This window comes from Gopherus flavomarginatus, chromosome 1, assembly GCF_025201925.1.
Source record: "Gopherus flavomarginatus isolate rGopFla2 chromosome 1, rGopFla2.mat.asm, whole genome shotgun sequence".
In the NCBI taxonomy this organism is placed as follows: Eukaryota; Metazoa; Chordata; order Testudines; family Testudinidae; genus Gopherus; species Gopherus flavomarginatus.
This window is the reverse complement of record NC_066617.1, coordinates 97,834,541-97,852,516: the sequence shown is the minus strand read 5'-3', so window position 1 is coordinate 97,852,516 and position 17,976 is coordinate 97,834,541. Positions and strand designations below refer to the sequence as shown.

Below are 17,976 nucleotides of genomic sequence, written 5' to 3'. Positions count from 1 at the left end.
GATGAGCCTGCAGGGCTCATAAAACCTTTTTTTTTTCTCGCTGTTATAATGAGACAACTGCTGCACATAGGGAGCAGATCTGTTGCATAAGAAGATGACTTTTTAAATTAATTATATTTCTGACCACAATTACACTTTCAAAGCTGTGCAAAGAAGTCTCGCAAACTTCTATAGTAGACTCGAGCTGGGAGGAGATGGAGTTCCAGTTTACTTTCCTTTGGTTATTAGTTCTAGATCTTGATTCATTTTACCAAATACAGAGCTCTGGATTTTTGTGATAGGAGGCAAAGGAGAGAGGTCTTGTCTTCTCTCCACTTTCCTCCTGCTGCAAACATACAATCAGTCTCCTTAATTCACAGTGATTTAAGTTATTGGGGACCATTTAAGTACTGAGTGTTCTCCCTACATTCTAGATCCTGGCAAGCCATCATTCTGCTGTGCCCACTCACCCCCATAGCTCTGCCATTAAACCCCAATTTTGATGTGGCACACCTCCTGCTATTCCAGTCCAAGGATCCCTTTGGAGCAGTGACTACCCAATCATCAGCAGACTTTTGTGAGGTCTGATGTGATGCGTAGGGGGAACAAGGATGAAGCCATTTAAACTCCTTTAACTGTTGTTCTAAATCACGTGGTCACTTTAGAGATGAAGTCAGAGGGTTAATCCATTGTTGTTGCATCATTCCTGTCCTTATGCTGTATTTACAGGAACCCAAAACGCTGTTAGACTGGTAGGTTATAAACCTTGCAGAGTTTCCTGGAATGAATCAGATCTGCAAGTATAATAGAAACTGTTTAATCTGGATGTGTTAAGGGACGAGATCCACGTGGAATTGTGCTTAGGTGTAAAAACTTAACTGGGTGTCACACTGCGAGGGTAGGGCAGCACCTTTCGTTGTCTTTTACAGGCCCTCCTGGACCTTGTGTTTCCTTTCTCCCAGGTGCTTGTTCCGCCTTCAATTGCTAGCTTAATTATGGTTGGGAGCCCGGTTCCACAGGCACTCACAGCAAATATTGACTTGAGGAGCAAATGACACTTGTAGATTCAGGATATGCTACCAGCTGACCTGAGTGGAAAGGGGAAATGCAAGGGTGAGGATGGGAGTTGCTGTAGCGGATTTGATTTGGGAAATCCTGATTCAAATTGTAAAGCAAAAACTTTTTGTGAGGGCTGAGGAGATGGACTGGAACAAATACAGATTTTTTCATCTCTCATTTCTGTGACTGGGAGGCTCAGTCTGGATGTGTGAAGTTCACACTGTCAACATGCAGTTTTACAATACGTACTGAGAGAGCTTTCTGGTGCCACATCTGTCTCAGCGTCCCTGGGCCAATGTTTGTGTCTTTACAGTCACACTTTCCTCTTTTCTAAAATCTTTCTTTCTGTCCTGTTGCTGTATGAAAGACTCACAAAGAACAGGGGAAACAGTGGAACTAACTATATGCAAAGTGCTGTCAAATGCACAAATTAAGAAAGGGGGTGGGTGGGCGGGATGGGCATTTTTCCCTTTCTAACTTCTTTCAGCAATAGTGATAGTAGATATTACTCTTAACACAAGCAGGTAAAAATTAATTCCAGTGAGAACTGTAACTTCTCAGCTGATTGTGTCACTTTAACGATTTCCATTGATTGCTCTCTTTATATTGTTACTGAAAACTTAGGTTTATTGGCTTTTGTCTTGCTGAAGACTTGTTGGGAAACTTGCTAGATGGGATGCTGGTTTGTTACTCCTTTCTAAATGGATTCTTATTGTTCTTCTTGTTTCATATATATAAAATCAATTGAGGAAGGGCACTCCTGGGTGGAAGTTTCCCTTCTTGTGCTAAAGACCCTGGGCAGCCAGTGCTGGAAAGGAGCACATATCTGAGACAGTCTGCTTCACATCCAACACTGAGCTGCTGTCATGTGAGAGTTAATTGGAGATCATATGGCAAAGGGGTGACCAGGTAAAACAAATACACAATAGGAGACTTATCTGGGTGTTTGCATAAAACCAGATAATTGAAAGCTATTTCCTATTGCAGCTGTGAGAGAGAGCAGGAATATTAACAGCTGGCTCAGCAACATGAAGCGGAAGTTCAAGTGAATTTGTAGCTGTCTTTTCCACACCTCCATTTTTAAAGGAAAACTGCACTATTAAATAATAAATAAAAAATATTAACTGTATATCTAGTAAAAGCTGTGTTATCCGGCACTTTACCAACCAGAAAGCCCTAGAAACCGGCATGTCTGATCTCTCCCAATAGAAATCTTCAGTCTAGTAACCGGGACCAATGCCAAAGCTATTCGGGACCCAAGTATTTCGGAGAGCAGTCGGACTACATTCGAGTTAGCCAAGAAGAGCCGAATGCTGTTCTTTCTGTTTATATCCGCCATTGTGATCGGTTGGTTTGTGTATTGTGTAATACTCTGTGTATTGTCCAGCGTTTATCGTAAAATATCAACGCCACCCTACCATCATGGCATCCAAAATACCAGCGAAAAGCAAAGGAGAGAAGCGTAAGAGAGTTGTGTTGACGTTAAAACAGAAAATAGATATTTGTACACGTCTTGAAAAGGGTGAGAAGAGGAATGTTTTGATGCAAGAGTACAATGTTGGCTCGTCCACAATATATGACATCAGGGCTCAGAAAGGACAATTGCTCAAATTTTTTGCTAGCTGTGAGTCAAATACAGCTGTTGAACAACGCCGTACTCTGCATATGCCTAAATTAGAGCAGCTAGACAGTGTTTTATATGAATGGTTTTCATTTAAACGATTGGAGGGTGCCTCTATATCTGGCCCAATGCTCATTGAAAAGGCAAAAAAAATTTATAAGCAAATGCAATTGACTGAGCCATGTGCATTTTCTGATGGATGGCTTTCATGTTTTAAACTTCGTCATGGCATTAGAAAGCTAGATGTATCCAGTGAACAAAAATCAGCTGACCATGAAGCTGCAGAAAAATATTGTAAATTTTTTAGAAATTTAATTGCTGAACATGATCTATCCCCTGAACAAATTTATAATGCTGATGAAACTTGCCTATTTTGGCAATGCTTGCCAAATTCTACCCTAGCAGGTGCAAGTGAAACTAGAGCTGCTGGTTTTAAGCAGAACAAAGACAGACTAACTGTTCTTACATGTGCTAATGTTGCAGGCTCACATAAAATAAAACTTTTGGTGATTGGGAAATACAGTGATCCTAGAGCTTTCAAAGGTGTTGCACATTTACCTGTTGTTTACAAAGCACAAGGTAATTCATGGATGAACAAAAATTTTTTATGATTGGTTTCATCATGTTTTTGTACCTGCAGTTAAAGAACATTTTAGAAAAATAAGCTTACCTGAAGATAGCAAAGCTATTCTGTTGCTAGACAATTGTGGAGCTCACCCTCATGAAACAGAATTAGTGTCTGTTAATATTTTTGCCATCTTCCTGCCTGCTAGTGTTACTTCATTGATTCAACCTATGGACCAGGGCATCATCCAGAATATGAAATATTAGTACAGAAGAGATTTCCTGAGAGAGTTGATCAATCATGAAGGCACTGTACAGGACTTTCAATCTCGTTATAATATAAAAGATGCAATTTTTAATGTTGCTTGTGCCTGGAATTCTGTTAAAAGTGAAACGTTAAGGAGAGCTTGGATAAGATTGTGGCCTAGTGTTATGTTTGCAGAAGTGTCTTCTGATGAAGATGAATGTGAAGGCTTTAAAGTAAGAGTTAGAAAAAATACATTAGCACAAATTCTTGAAAGGGTGAAGGATACTCCTTCTTCACACCCCATCAACAAACTTCATGAAAGTGAGCTAGAAGAGTGGGTTGAAGCTGACAAGGAGGTTGAAATGACACATACTTGTTATTGATACAGAGATAATAGAGAATGTTTTGAATACTGAAAAGTCAAAGGACACTGATAAAGACAGTGAAGAAGATGATTTTAGTGAAGAGGACAAAATAACTTGGGGAAAGGCTGCTTCAGCTTTTGATACAATAATTACATTTGCAGAAAGGCAGCCATGTTATACTGCCCAGGAGGTTATGCAGTTGCACATTCTGCACTCCACTTTTATGCAAAGGAGGCAGAAGACAAGTAAGCAAGCTGATATAAGGGATTTAGTCAAAAAAACAGCTTCCAGGGTGTGTCATGGGGCCAGTACAGATTCAGCCCAATCTCCTACACCTTCTACATCTACAATGATAATTGATGTTGATAATGATGACCCTGAGGCACTGCAAGATCCTGAAGTAACTTCTGAATCGTCAAAGAAAGATTAAATTATGTTCACTATAGTTTTAGTTTGTGGTGTTTTTTGTTATCTGGGTGTACGTCATGCGCTGCCCATAGTGATATGTAGTGTCATAAGATAACCTACTGTATAGAAAACTTTACCTGTATACACCTAAGTGCTTCAAAAAACCAACCACTCTGCAGTGCAGTACTACTACTGGATTGGTGAGTACCTGTATACTATTTTGTACTTCATTAATTTTATTGTATTCTAATTCTTTGAAAATTGGTATTCCATTGGTAAGTATAACTGTTAGGGTATGTCTGTACTGTCTGCCGGATTGACAGGCAGCGATCGATCCAGCAGGGGTTGATTTATCACTTCTAGTCTAGATGCGATAAATCAACCCCCGAGCGCTCTCCGGTTGACTAATGTAATCCACCACCGCGAGAGGCGCAGGCAGAGTCGACGAGGGAGCGGCAGCAGTCAACTCACCACAATGAAGACACCGCGGCGAATAGACCTAAGTACCTCGACTTCAGCTACATTATTCATGTAACTGAAGTTGCATAACTTAGATCATTCCTCCTCCTCCCCCCCCCCCCCAGTGTAGACCAGGCCTTAATTAACCGGAATTTTTGACTAACTGGCACCCCCATTCCCTCAACATGCCAGATAACAAAGCTTTTACTATATATCCTTGTATAGTGAATAGTTACACACCTGACAAAGGTACTGTAGCTGGAAGTCTGCAGTTAGCTGTAGCTGAGGATGTTTGTTTCCAGTTACAACTTTATTTGTCAAACATATATCTGTCCATACTTTCACTTGGCAAGTTGAAATTTTCTCTACACAGAGATGACTGTGTGTGTGTGTGTGTGTGTGTGTGGAAGTTTGAACAGAATAGGTTCAACTGTTTTCAAGTGACTGGGGTCTGTTAGGGTCTGGACACCCCCAGAGGAGAATAGGGGGTGAAATCTCCCAAAATAATCAGTTGAATAAACAGATTATATACGGTGTCATTGTGCTGTAAACTGTAAACTATGTTGAGTAAGATCTTTTGTGAAAGCTTGTAATGTTCTGAATATGAACGTCATTATGATACACACAGACAGACTATGGCTATGAATGTATTTGTGTATATATAAAACTGTTTTCATAATTTGTGTTGCAACATTCAGCTCCATCTCACAGTGGGACAGTCAGGCAGAGAAGGGGCTGCCTCCCCAACCAGACGAGACTAGCTCCGAGCACCTAGAATTGTACAATCCAGGAAAAGACAAATGACGGACCACTAAAGTTAATGGGAAAACATTGAAGCAACCTGAAACTGAAAAGAAAACACCAGTCTTGGAAAACTACAGGCTAGTCACACAGCCAACGGTAAAGCATTGTCACAGCGGTGCTTTAATGTGGCTGTGTAGTTGCACTTTACAGCTCTGAAACTTGCATTGCTCAGGGGGATGTTCTTTCATATCCCTGAGCGAAGAAAGATTCAGCGCTGTAAGTGGCAATGTAGACAAGGCCTAAGAAACGAGGGAGTTTTTCTCACTTTGAATATCTATAGTGACTAAAGAAGAAAAGAAACCTGAAAACTTCTTAAAAAGTGAAGGGGTTTGAAGTGAGGGACAGTCACTTGGCAGGTATTGTCCATGAAATCTTGATCCTCTGGGATGGGGTATGCTGGGAAACAGTTGAGGCAATAGGTAACTTGTATTAGAAAAGGAATTTTTATCTAATTCAAAAGTATAAAGCCTGAAGTGGCACCTTTGTTTGTTTTCAGTGTAATTTGTGTATGTTTGGTCTCCCGCACTAGTTCCATTTCTTGAATGTGATATTTCTATTAAATACACTTTTTGTTTGTTTTTTGTCTCAAGCACACTTCTGATGTGCAAACTGTGTGGAGAGTATATACCAAAGCAAGCTGCCAGCTGGGAATTAGTCACACCTCCGAGGGTGATGAACCAGAGGGGAAAAAGTCCCAAATGTCTGGTAGTTAAGACCTAGGGTGGCTGGATTTGGGAAGACACAGGACTGGAAGTGCTATTGGCATCACCCTGCAAGGTGTAAGTAGGCTGGTGGAAGCCAGGGTGAGAATTTGAGTCCATCTCCGCTGCAAAATATTCCCGCATCAGTGAGTCTCGGAGCCCAGGTCAACTGATTTGTGTTCTCGCTGTGGGACTCACAATAGTAGTGTAGGTGTTCCCACTGGGCTCTGAGAACCACTCCTCTCACCAGGTTTCAGAGCCCAGGCTCCAACCCAAGAACTGTGAGCCCTGCAAGTCAATTGACCTGGGCACTGAGACTTGCTGCTACAGGTGTGGGGGGTATTGGGTTTTTTTTGTAATATAGATGTACCTTTTTTGCTTGTGGGCAGGCTACTGGTGTCAGGGCTCTGAACCAAACCTGGACAGCATAAAGGCGCTCAAGATTGCAGGGCAGGTTGTGACAGAACACTACTGGCGTGGATGTTCCCCAAAACATCACAGGGGACTTCCATATTATTTAACTATATCTGCTGATATATTTGCCGTACATTGTGGTTTTTTGTGTTTGTCTTTTGGTGGTGATAGCTGTAGCACCAGAATGTCTAGACACTGGAAGTTGACATTTTGGATGGAAATTGTTCCCTAATGGGACAGTGAGTGTTAGGTAAAAACTGGGTTTTATTTCATCGAGTATCGTTGTTGGAAGATACCTCTGGAGGTCATCTAGTCCAGCCCCTGCTCAAAGCAGGACCAATCCCCAGATCCTTAAATGGCCACCTCAAGGATTGAACTCACAACCCTTGGTTTAGAGGACCAATGCTCAAACCACTGAGCTATCCCTCCCTGTATGCTTAGATTGTGTCTGTTTGGTGAATAAACAGTTCTGAGCCACCCATGAAGGCAGCGCATTCAGAGTCTTGCATGATCTATGAAGAAGTTGCTGGCTGCTGTGATTTGAAAGAGTTCTGAGGGTTTGAAAGCTTGCACTTCCACGGATATAATTTCTTAGTGCTCTTTGTCGTGTTGTGGCTGTGGGAAGAGTGCATTGTGCTAATTGCATGGCTAACTTATGTGTGTATCTTGAACAAGTGCTGCAAGAGCTCTTGCTTTGTTCACTACCTGTTGTGTATAGAAATTATTTTATGGGCCTGGTATACAGAGCAGTGGTGTCACTACAAGAGGAAACGTGTGTTTGGAGTAATAGAAAAAATTGTATGGGACAGATTTTCAGACATGTTAATCACCTACCATTCCCACTGGCTGCAGTTAGAATTGTGGGTGTTCAGTACTACTGACGGTCAAGCCTACATGAGAAATAGCGTGCAGTCATGTAAGGACTATCATAACGCAGACTCTTAGGGGGCAGAGTTAAGGTTATACAGACAATACCATAACTTTGGGATGCTGACCTTGCAGCCATAACATTTTCTTTTTTTTTTTTTTTTAAAGTAATTCATCACAGCACTTTTCCTGTGACTGGAATTTTCCAGTAAGATCTTCTGTATTTTCAGTATCCCATTATTTCTCTCTAAAATGCAGGGGGCTACACAGTGCTCAAATTGTTTCCAAGAGCAAGAGCATTATACGAGGACCCTCATCCTGTGTTATCTTCACTGGCTTATTAACAGTCTGTCTCATGACTCATCCACTGTCATTCTAACTGGTTCATCCTGTCCCCTTCCTTGGCTTTCTGTCCATCTCTGAAATCCACGTAAAATTGCACCTCCTGGTTTTGTATCAGTTGGAAGTTCCTTGGGGGCGGGGAGTACAGACTGTCTCCTTGGAAGAGGTGAGGGCTGCTTTGGCCCTACATCGGTTGGTCAAGGGAGTGCAGTTGTGGTATGGGGCCACAGGGAATGTGTAGAGCACATTGACCTTGACCTTTCTCCTCCAGCATGTACCCACTCCCCACTAAGCCCTTGATGTGCCCCAGAATCCTTTACCCCAATTCCCTGTGACATTTTACTGAATCTGGGGCAGGGAATGAACTGAATTCATGTTTTAATCTCTAAAGCAGCTTCATGCTATGAATTTTTTTTGTAATACTACTACTGCTAGGGTTCATGAAGATCAGGCAAATAGTTTAAGGGTGCCCCTAGCAGCTACTTGAGATGGATCAGCTGAGCAGCTGTACTTAGGGAGTGGAGTTGTCCTCCCAAGACAATTGCTGGATGCCCCCTTTGAGATCCACTGGTGTGGAGAAATCTTTGCCCCACCGAGGTGGGGAGTTAGAGGGCTATTGTGGTATGACTTTGGCACTGTCACAGTGAGACACTTGGATCCTTGGACAGGTTCCAATTCACTGTCTCCCTGTGCAGCAGCTCATGGCACCTTCCTGCTTTCCTGGCATGATTCATCCACCTTCACTCTGGCCTCTCACGCCCCTGGCAATGACAGGCCAGCAGCAGGGCTGTCTCTCTCTCTCACGCAGGTCCCAGATGACTGCTTTCGGGAAGGTTTCCATAACAACTGAAGTCAGGAAAAACCTGCCCACCAAGTTCAGTGCCTTACTGTCCGGCCCATGTTAAGGGAGGGGTGCAGGCACGAGGAGCGGGTGTGGTGATCAAGCAATTGGCGTGGGGAGGGGAACACTGTTAGAAGGGGCGGTTGTGACCAAGTGGGCAAGGAAAGGTACTGTGTTCCTGTGTGGTGGCTGCACTGTAATGAGGAAGGAACCCACAGCAGCAGGCCTCTCCCTCCTCCCTTCATTCCCTAGCAGGCTGGATAATTAACTTGGCTTCAGTTCACTTTCTCCTCCACAGCTGTGCCCAACCCACTGGGCTTGCCCCTTGTTAACATGCAGCTGACAGGCTGTGTGCACTGATTGGGCTGTGCAGAGTCTGGGACAGAGAACAGCAGCATAGTAAAATGCTCCCCACTCAGGTGCTTAAGGAACTGGTGAGTGATTCAGAGTGAATGTAACGTAAACCACAATGTAATACCAGGGAGCCTAAAGGGACTCAGAAAAACAAGTAGGGCGAGGAGCCAAATTCCACCATGACCTAACGCCCTGCAACTCTAATTGGCTTCAGTGAAGCTGCCTCGGCCAAGGGTAAGGTGACCATATGTCCCATTTTGGCCGGGATAGGTCCCTTTTAAAAAAAAAAAAAAAAGCTCTGTCCTGGCCGTCCCAGTTTTTTTCCCCCCAAAAAGTGGGCATTTGTCCCGTTTGCTCTTGCTGACTTGATCAGTTGGCAAGACTAAACAGAACAAGTGCCCACTTTTGGGAAAAAAAAAATGTGGGATGCAGTGCAGAGTGGGTGAGTGCAGAGATGCCAGGCCCTGCTGGGGGAGGCAGGGCTGGGGGAGGGGGCAGTGTTCCAGCATGTGAGCCCCCACAGACTTCCAGCGACCAGGCAACAGCCTTGCATGGGGGGAGGGGGAGAAGTGCAGGGTTCCAGCGATGGGAACAGCATGGGGCAGTGGCCCCTCGGGCGAGCAGCTGGAGGTGTCGCGTTTTCTCTTTGGGAAATATGGTCACCTTAGCAAAGGGTAGGATGTGTCCCGAGCACTCTACACTCGGGACCCAATCACCTAAGTCACGGTGGTAGCAACCTTTAAAAGGCAGTGTCAAAATGCGGCACGAGAGGGGAAGAAGTAGCCCCTATGGAAAGCTCCTAACCAAACCTGTCTGTCAGGTTTGGATGCTGCTAAAGCTAGTGAGTAAAATGAGTTTGGAGGTTCTAAGCTCAGTTTTTGGTGGTGGCTTATTCACATTGCATAGTTACTTCATAGTTTTCCTTTTAGCTGCTAAGGAAAGACCCAGCACTGAAAGGGGAAGAGGGATGCAAGGCAGAATTTGGGGATTAACAACTAGATATGGGAAGCAGTTGAGGACAGCATGGACAAGTGCTGTGCATAAGTTCAAAACAAGTTCTGCTCCTGAGGGAGAAGTTTATAGGTTTTTCTCACTACAGATGGTGGAAATAGGTATAGGTAGGGTTCAGTAGGTGAAGTTTTGCTGCTAAATTTGATTGAGCTACTCACTGGTCATGCCATCTGATCCTATTTAGACAAATGTTCAGATAAGGAAGGAAGGAGCATTGTCATATATGTTCTCAAACAGCTGTTTTCCACTCTGTATCAATGACCTACACGCTGCCCAGCTAGGGATCCTGCACCACTATCGTTCCAGTGACTTGCTGTTGGAGTTCAGCAGGTGCTGAAGACATGAGTCTTAATGGACCAAGTCTGTGTTTGGGAGTCTGGTATAACCTGGGATGCTTTTAAACAATTTAAAGTTCCCAAATCTAGATTTTAGTGGGCTTTTATACAAAAAAGTTTTATAAAACCTGACAACTAATGGCATGACTTCTTTTTTTTTCTTAATTCAGTGTAACAAGTCTATTTCTGGATTGAAATCTTTCCTGCAGTCCTCGTAAACCCTCTACAAACCTGCACGTGCTAGAGAGCTGAGAAATGAAGCCAAATAGTCTGGTTTCACTGTCTGAGCTGATAGAAGAGACCATCTTCCAGCCAATCAGGATTGTTCACTACAGTGTGTTCTCCTGTGCAGGGCCCAGTTCATCTTAGGCCATGGCTACACTATAAAGTTTTGCTGACCCAAGTTACATTGGCTTACAGCCGCTGCAGTCAGTATATCGCTTGTGCACATGAATGCTTGGCTGCATGCTTCAGTGCTGATTGTATGCACCAGGAGAGGTTGTGTCCAAGCACAGTGCAGTGCACCAGAGATAGGGATCCCAGTATGCATCCTGCCACCATTCAGCACGCTGTCTTTTGGGTAGTTTTGGCAATGCATGGTGGGGCGGAAATAAGTTGCGCAGGGGTGACTGGGAGCAAAGGGTCAATTTCCCATAATGTGATGATCTCCATCCCATAATAGCTCTATCCTGTAGTGTTTTCAGCTATTTTAAATTTCCCATGAACCTGCGCAGAACTTGTCACTGTCCACCATCTCTGACAGAAGCATGGAGCCTGTACAGTTCTGCGCTATTGTCATGAGCATTGCAAGCACAAGACACACAATCCTCTGGTATTTGCAGAGCAAGAAGAACTGTGGGAAACATTATGATTTCCTCATGGTCAGTTTGCTGTGGGACATAGTGAGAACCAGTTTGGTGGCATTCATGGAGCAGCTGCTTCTGAACCTAAGAAACACGCCATGCCTGGTGGGATTCATAGACTCAAGGTCAGAAGGGACCATTATGGTCATCTAGTCTGACCTCTTGCACAACGCAGGCCACAGAATCTTACCTACCCACTCTTGTAACAAACCCCTAACCTATGTCTGAGTTACTGAAGTCCTCAAATCGTGGTTTAAAGACCTCAAGGTGCAGAGAATCCTCCAGCAAATGACCCATGCCCCCACGCTGCAGAGGAAGGCGAAAAACCTTCAGGGCCTCTGCCAATCTTCCCTGGAGGAAAATTGCTTCCCGACCCCAAGTATGGCGATCAGTTAAACCCTGAGCATGTGGGCAAGACTCACCAATCAAAGGGATTGCTTTGTAATGCAGGTTTGGGCTGATGAGCAGTGCCTGCAGAACTTTTGGATGCACAAGACCACTTTTCTGGATCTATATGCCGAGCCACTCCAACCATCCAAGACAGGAATACCAAACTGAGAGCTGTACTGACAGTGAAGAAGCAAGTGGCGGTCATGCTATGGAAACTTGCAATGCTAGATTACTACGAGTCAGTGGGAAGTAATTTTGGTGTGGGAAAATCCACTGTGGGGGCTTTTGTCATGCAAGTGTGTAGGGCTATTAATCGTCTCCTGCTACACAGGGCTGTGACTCTTGGTAATGTGCAGGACATAGTGGATGGCTTTGCAGCTATGGGGTTCCTGAACTGCAGTGGAGCAATAGATGGCATGGACATCCCTATTTTGGTCCCAGAGCACCTTGCTACAGAGTACATTGATAGAAAGGGCTGTGTTTCCATGGTTATGCAAGCGCTGGTGGATTACCGAGGATGCTTCACTGACATCAGTGTTGGCTGCTCTGGATAGGTGCATGATGCTTGCATCTTTAAGAACACAAGACTGTTCTGAAAGCTACAAGCAGGACCCTTCTTTTCTGACTGACAGATTACCATTGGTGACGTTGAAATGTCAATAGTGATCCTGTGGGATCCAGCCTACACATTACTCTTCTGACTTCTGAAGCCGTACGCTGGCCACCTCAACAACACCAAGGAAACATTCAGCTACTACCTCAGCAGGTGGAGAATGATAGTTGAATGTGCTTTTGGTAGATTGAAAGGGCGCTGGCACTGTTTACTTATCAGATTGGATTTTAGTGCAAAAAGTATCCTAATGATTATAGCTACCTGTTGTGACTTTATGAAGCCAAGTGGGAAAAGTAGCCATGGGGTGGAGCGGCTGTCTGCCAAGTTTGAACAGTTACACACAAGGGCTAGCCGAAAAACTCAAGGAGGAGCTGTATGGGATGGGGAGGCTTTGAAAGAGCACTTAAACAGTGAGCCACAATAATGTGCTGTGATGTATTTTGTTCAACGTGACATTGCAGTTTGGGGGCCTTTTAAGGATTGTGTGGTTACTCCTGGGGGAGTTCTGCGCCTAAAAATTCTGCGCACAATATTTTAAAATTCCGCATATTTTATTTGTCAAAATAACACTATATAATCATTCCAGTTTCAATTATTTTGGTAATTTATTTCAAAACACCTGTCAGCAAGTATGTCAACAATACAGACAACAGCAAAAAAGATTCCCCCAGGAGTAGAGTTAAAGAAACCTTATAACAACCCAGTTCCAGTTGGAGGGTGCTTAAGGGGGCTGAGTGGGGCTGCCAAATCCCCGACACCTGCACTCCCATCCTCACAGAGCCCAGCTGTGGGGCACTCCCTGGCCCAGACATTAGCACCCCCCGCCCCACAGAGCCCAGGTGCGGGTCACCCCCCAGCCCAGACATCAGCACCCACAGAGCCTTTATTTCCCCCCTCCCCCAGCCAACTTATTTACTTTCCTGCTGGGGGATATGGTGAGCTGTGGCCCTGCCCTTCCTCATCCTTTGCCAGAGCTGGCTGGGTCTCCTAGGCCCTCTCCTATCCCCAGGAGAATGAGGATCAAAGAGCATGCAGCCTCCAACCCCACCAGGCTGGTTGCTCCACTCACTGAGAGTGGCAGCCGGAAATTCCTGCACCTTTCTCCTGTTTACTCTTTCCTTCTCCATGCAGTCTGCCATATTCACCCTGCAGGCTGTCTGTTCAAGGTCTGATGCAGCACTGGCTTTCAGGATCTCGCAGAACATGTCTTCCCACATCATCTCTTTTCTCTCTTCCTTATTTGGGTCAGTCGTTCTGCTGCTGTGGAGGGGGTACCCCTCAAGGGCGCAATGGCTGCAGCGACAGATAAAACACGCTAGTACCATTCTTGGTATTGTAGGTATGGAAAGTGAAACTTAAGATTCAGAACTTCCCCCTTTCCTTGCTCCCCTAAAATGTTAAATAAGACATACTTATTGACACTTCTGCTTTGGAGTGCTTGTGTCTGGTGCCCCTCTCAGCTCAATCCGTGGTGAGTCTGACCTGCTGGGGTGAGGGAAACAATGAGGGAATTGCTTGCTTGCATGAAAGTGAGTATAGGGCGCTGGCATTGCGGTGGTGGTATTAATTGGTGTCTCACTCATGAAGGTAACAAAAGCAGAGAGAGCACAGCTGCTGCTGGCATCCTGAAGTTGCCCTGGCCTGTATGCTGTTAACCAGTGCACTGCAGTGGTGCCTGCTGAGGTTATCATGGACAGGTGTGGAAAAGTGTCCTAACATGGAGAAGAAATAAAGTTGCCATCCCTAGAAACCTTCGGGAGAGGATTTGCAGTGTTTGTGCATGGAAGCTTCATTGCGATCCCTCAGAGGATTCGAGGGACATCCCAATGTACATAAACAAACTGCTCCGCATGGTCCACCACCTCCTAACTCTAGAGGGGAATGAAAAGCAGATAGCAACACTACTGCTCTTTGTTGCTACTTTGTGTAGTGTGAGTACATTAATGAAAAGTCAATGGCCATGTCCTGCTAAGTTGAGGTTGCCATCACTGCAATGGGAAATTTATTTACACACTTACTCAAGGCTCCCTCCCCTGCATCGAGGTCGCCTGTGCTCGAGTGGAGGGACTAACTGTACTGCGATGGAGTCAAAAACAGATCCTGGACTCTTGGTCATCTGTCCCTCATACTCTTCCTCCTCTTACTTGCCCATCTCCTCTTCCTTGCTGTTCACTTTAGGGGCTTGTTACTCAGGCACTTCAGAGGCATCCACTGTGGTGTGGTGGGGTCTCTGCTAAGTATGGCATGCAGCTCTTTGTAAAAGCAGCGGGTCTGGGGCTTAGCACCAGATTGACTGTTGGCGTCCCTGGCTTTCTGATATGTCTGCTGGTCCCTGTTGTACACCTTCTCCTGCATCTCCTGAGCAAACTGCTTGTAGATGTGAACGTTTCTTCATCTGGATCGGAGCTGTGCCTGCACAGCCTCTTCTCCCCACTGGCTCAGGAAATCCAGTATTCCCTGTCTACTCAGGCAGGAGCACATCTGGAGCGTGTAGTTGACATGGGCAGTTGCACTCAACAGTGGAGAGCTGCTGAGTGTGCTCATCAAGCTAGGCAATCAGGAAAAGGCTTTTCCAAAATTCTCTGGGCTTTAAGTGGGGGTGAGGGACCTTCCAGTCAATGTAACCTCTGAGCAGTGGAGTTAACAATTGTGACCAGAGCGGTCAGCATTGGGCATTGTGGACAGCTGCAAGAGGACTGTTAGGGCTTGGCTACACTGGAGAGTTGCAGCGCTGGTTGTGGCTTTACAGCACTGCAACTCACTCACAGTCCATGCTTGCAAGGCACATACAGTGCTGTATCTCCCTGGCTACAGCACTGGCTGTACTCCACCTCGGCCTGGGGAATAACGACTACAGCGCTGCTCCGCCAGTGTGGCCACCAAAAGTGTTGTTGTTGGCCTCCAGAGATATTTGGAGGTATCCCAGAATGCCTGTTCAGCCACTCTGCTCATCAGTTCGAACTCTACTGCCCTGGCCTCAGGTGACCAGCCCTTTAAATGCCCCAGGAATTTTAAAAATCCCCTTCCTGTTTGCTCAGCCAGGTGTGGAGTGCAATCAGTGAATCTTTCCAGGTGACCATGGCTCCACGTGGCAAATGAGCCCCAGCATGAAGCAATGGCGAGTTGCTGGACCTCATCAGTGGTTGGAGGGGAGGAAGCTATGCAGTCCCAGCTGCGCTCCAGCCGTAGGAATTACAATACCTTTGGGCAGATATCAAGGGCCATGCTGAAAAGGGGCCATGACCGGGATGTGCTGCAGTGCAGGGTTAAAGTGAAGGAGCTGCAGAGTGCCTATTGCAAAGCCCACGAGGGAAACGGCCGCTCCAGCGCTGCTCCCACGACCTGCCATTTTTACAAGGAGCTAGACGCGATACTTGGTGGTGACCGCACCGCCAATCCGAGGACCACGATGGACACTTCAGAGCGGGGGGTGGGGAAGGAGGAAACAGAGAGTGAGGGTACTGGGGTTGGGGAGACACCCTGGAGTCCCAGGAAGCATGCAGCCAGAAGCTCTTCTCAAGCCAGGAGGAAGGTAGCCAGTCGCAGCAGCCGGTAGTTGGTGGAGGACAAACAGAGGAGCGGGTTCCCAGTAAGTGGCTTTTATTTTCAGGATGCAAATTTTTCTGGAGAGGAGGGAGGGTTCTGCATGCATGCATGCCTAGATGTGGAATAGTGAGAGGTGGGAGGACCATTGCTGCACACAGGCAAGCTGCATAGGGGCCAGGGCGGAATCTGCATTGCTGTAGAAGACCCTCCTGCTCTTCCCAGGTGACCCGCAGCAGCGAGATATCTTCCAGGATCAACTCCTGTGGAGAATGTTGGGAGAGTGTTCAGTGTAGGTGCCCCCTGAAGCTGTTTGCTTTCCCCAACGCACAGAAACCCCGAGGACAGTACAGTCCTGAAGCAATCAGTCCCCCTTACTCACCATTTCGGGGCTCCTGTGGGTTATGTGCGCTCTCTTTGGTATGGGAAAATTATGCTGTTGTGAAGAATGTTACTCCTTCACTGTGTAGGAATAACTGTCTGTCTGAGATATAAACAATGCTGCCTCTGTTAAGTGTTGCCTTTTTTGCCTTTCCACATGCAACCTTGAGTTCTCAGCTGCCCATGTTATCAACAGCTCAAAGACTCCAAAACCTCCAGAAGAAGCCGCGAAAAAGCAAAGAAGACCTGCTGCAAGCAGTTATGGATCACTCTGCCACAGAGAATCAAAAAGTGCAGGACTGGAGGGAAAGGGAAAGCAAGATCCGCCAGAAAAACGCAGCGGCCAGGAAGAAAAGCGCAAAGCAGCTGATAAGCATCCTGGCGCGCTAAGCGGACTCTATCCAGGCGCTCGTAGCCATGCAGGCAGAGCACTACTGCATCGGTCCCCCCCAAAAGCTCTTTCCGTTGTGCCCCAATGTCAGCTCAAAACCCCCTTCCTCAGCATCCAGGTTCTTACCACCACCAGCTGCCTCCAACACCTGTACGTTCACCAACCAGCCCTGAGAACTATGACCCTTACCCTCTGCACTCAACCCCCATCACCATGCAGTATAGCCATCCTGAAGTGCAGCAGTCATTGCACAGCACTCCAGACAAGACACATTCAAACCTGTGACTGTACAGTTCGCCACCTCACCCCCCTGCCCTTTTAGGTTCCCAAAATGTTGTGTATCTGTCAGGAAAGTTATTTTCTTTTCAATAAATGAATTCTTGGCTTTGAAAACAGTCTTTATTATTGCAGAAAGTCAAAGATACCTTAGCCCAGGAAAGAAACAGGCACTGCAAATCAGCTTAGGAAAAACAGATTCCTACTAACATGGTAACCACTGCACTTCACTCCCGTGTAAGGCACCAAACATTACTGTTGATTTTCAGCCTCAAGTTTCTCCCTCAAGGCATCCCTAATCCTTGAAGCCCTGTGCTGGGCCTCTCTAGTAGCCCTGCTCTCTGGCTGTGCAAATTCAGCCTCCAGGCGTTGAACCTCGGAGGACCATTCCTGACTGAATGTTTCACCCTTCCCTTCACAAATATTATGGAGGGTACAGCACGTGGATATAACTGCAGGGATGCTGCTTTCCCCCAAGTCTAGCTTCTCATACAGAGATCTCCAGCACCCCTTTAAACGGCCAAAAGCACACTCCATAGTCATTTGGCACCAGCTCAGCCTGTAGTTGAACTGGTCCTTGCTCCTGTCAGGCTTCCCTGTATACGGTTTCATGAGCCAAGGCATTAACAGGTAAGCGGGGTTTCCAAGGATCACAATGGGCATTTCAACGTCCCCTACTGTGATCTTCCGATCTGGGAAAAAAGTCCCTGCCTGCAGCTTCCTGAACAGGCCAGTGTTCCGAAAGATGCGTGCATCATGCACCTTTCCAGGCCAGCCTGTCTTAATGTCAATGAAATGCCCACGGTGATCCACAAGCGCCAGGAGAACCATAGAGAAATACCCCTTCCGATTAATGTTCTCAGATGCTAGGTGCGTTGGTGCCAGAATAGGAATATGTGCCCCATCTATCGCCCCTCCACAGTTAGGGAAATCCATTTTTGCAAAGCCATCCAGAATGTCCTGCATGTTCCCCAGAGTCACGGTTCTTCTTAGCAGGATGTGATTAATGGCCGTGCAAACTTGCATCAACATGATTCCAGCGGTTGACTTTTCCACTCCAAACTGGTTCGTGACCGATCGGTAGCTGTCTGGAGTTGCCAGCTTCCAGATTGCAATAGCCACCCGCTTCTCCACTGGCAGGGCAGCTC

At 46.0% G+C, this 17,976-nt stretch overlaps 1 protein-coding gene across 4 annotated transcripts in view; it reads left to right on the top strand.

The window, feature by feature from the left end:
• Positions 1 to 17,976, top strand: part of SGSM3 (small G protein signaling modulator 3) — a 63,796-nt gene that overhangs the window by 3,166 nt on the left and 42,654 nt on the right. The window contains exon 2 of one of the 4 annotated variants that reach the window (XM_050917046.1): positions 10,542 to 10,705. The exons of the other annotated variants lie outside the window; for them this stretch is intronic. The gene's annotated coding sequence lies outside the window, so the exon portion shown is untranslated. The remainder of the gene's footprint in view (positions 1 to 10,541; positions 10,706 to 17,976) is intronic. 4 annotated transcript variants of the gene reach the window in all.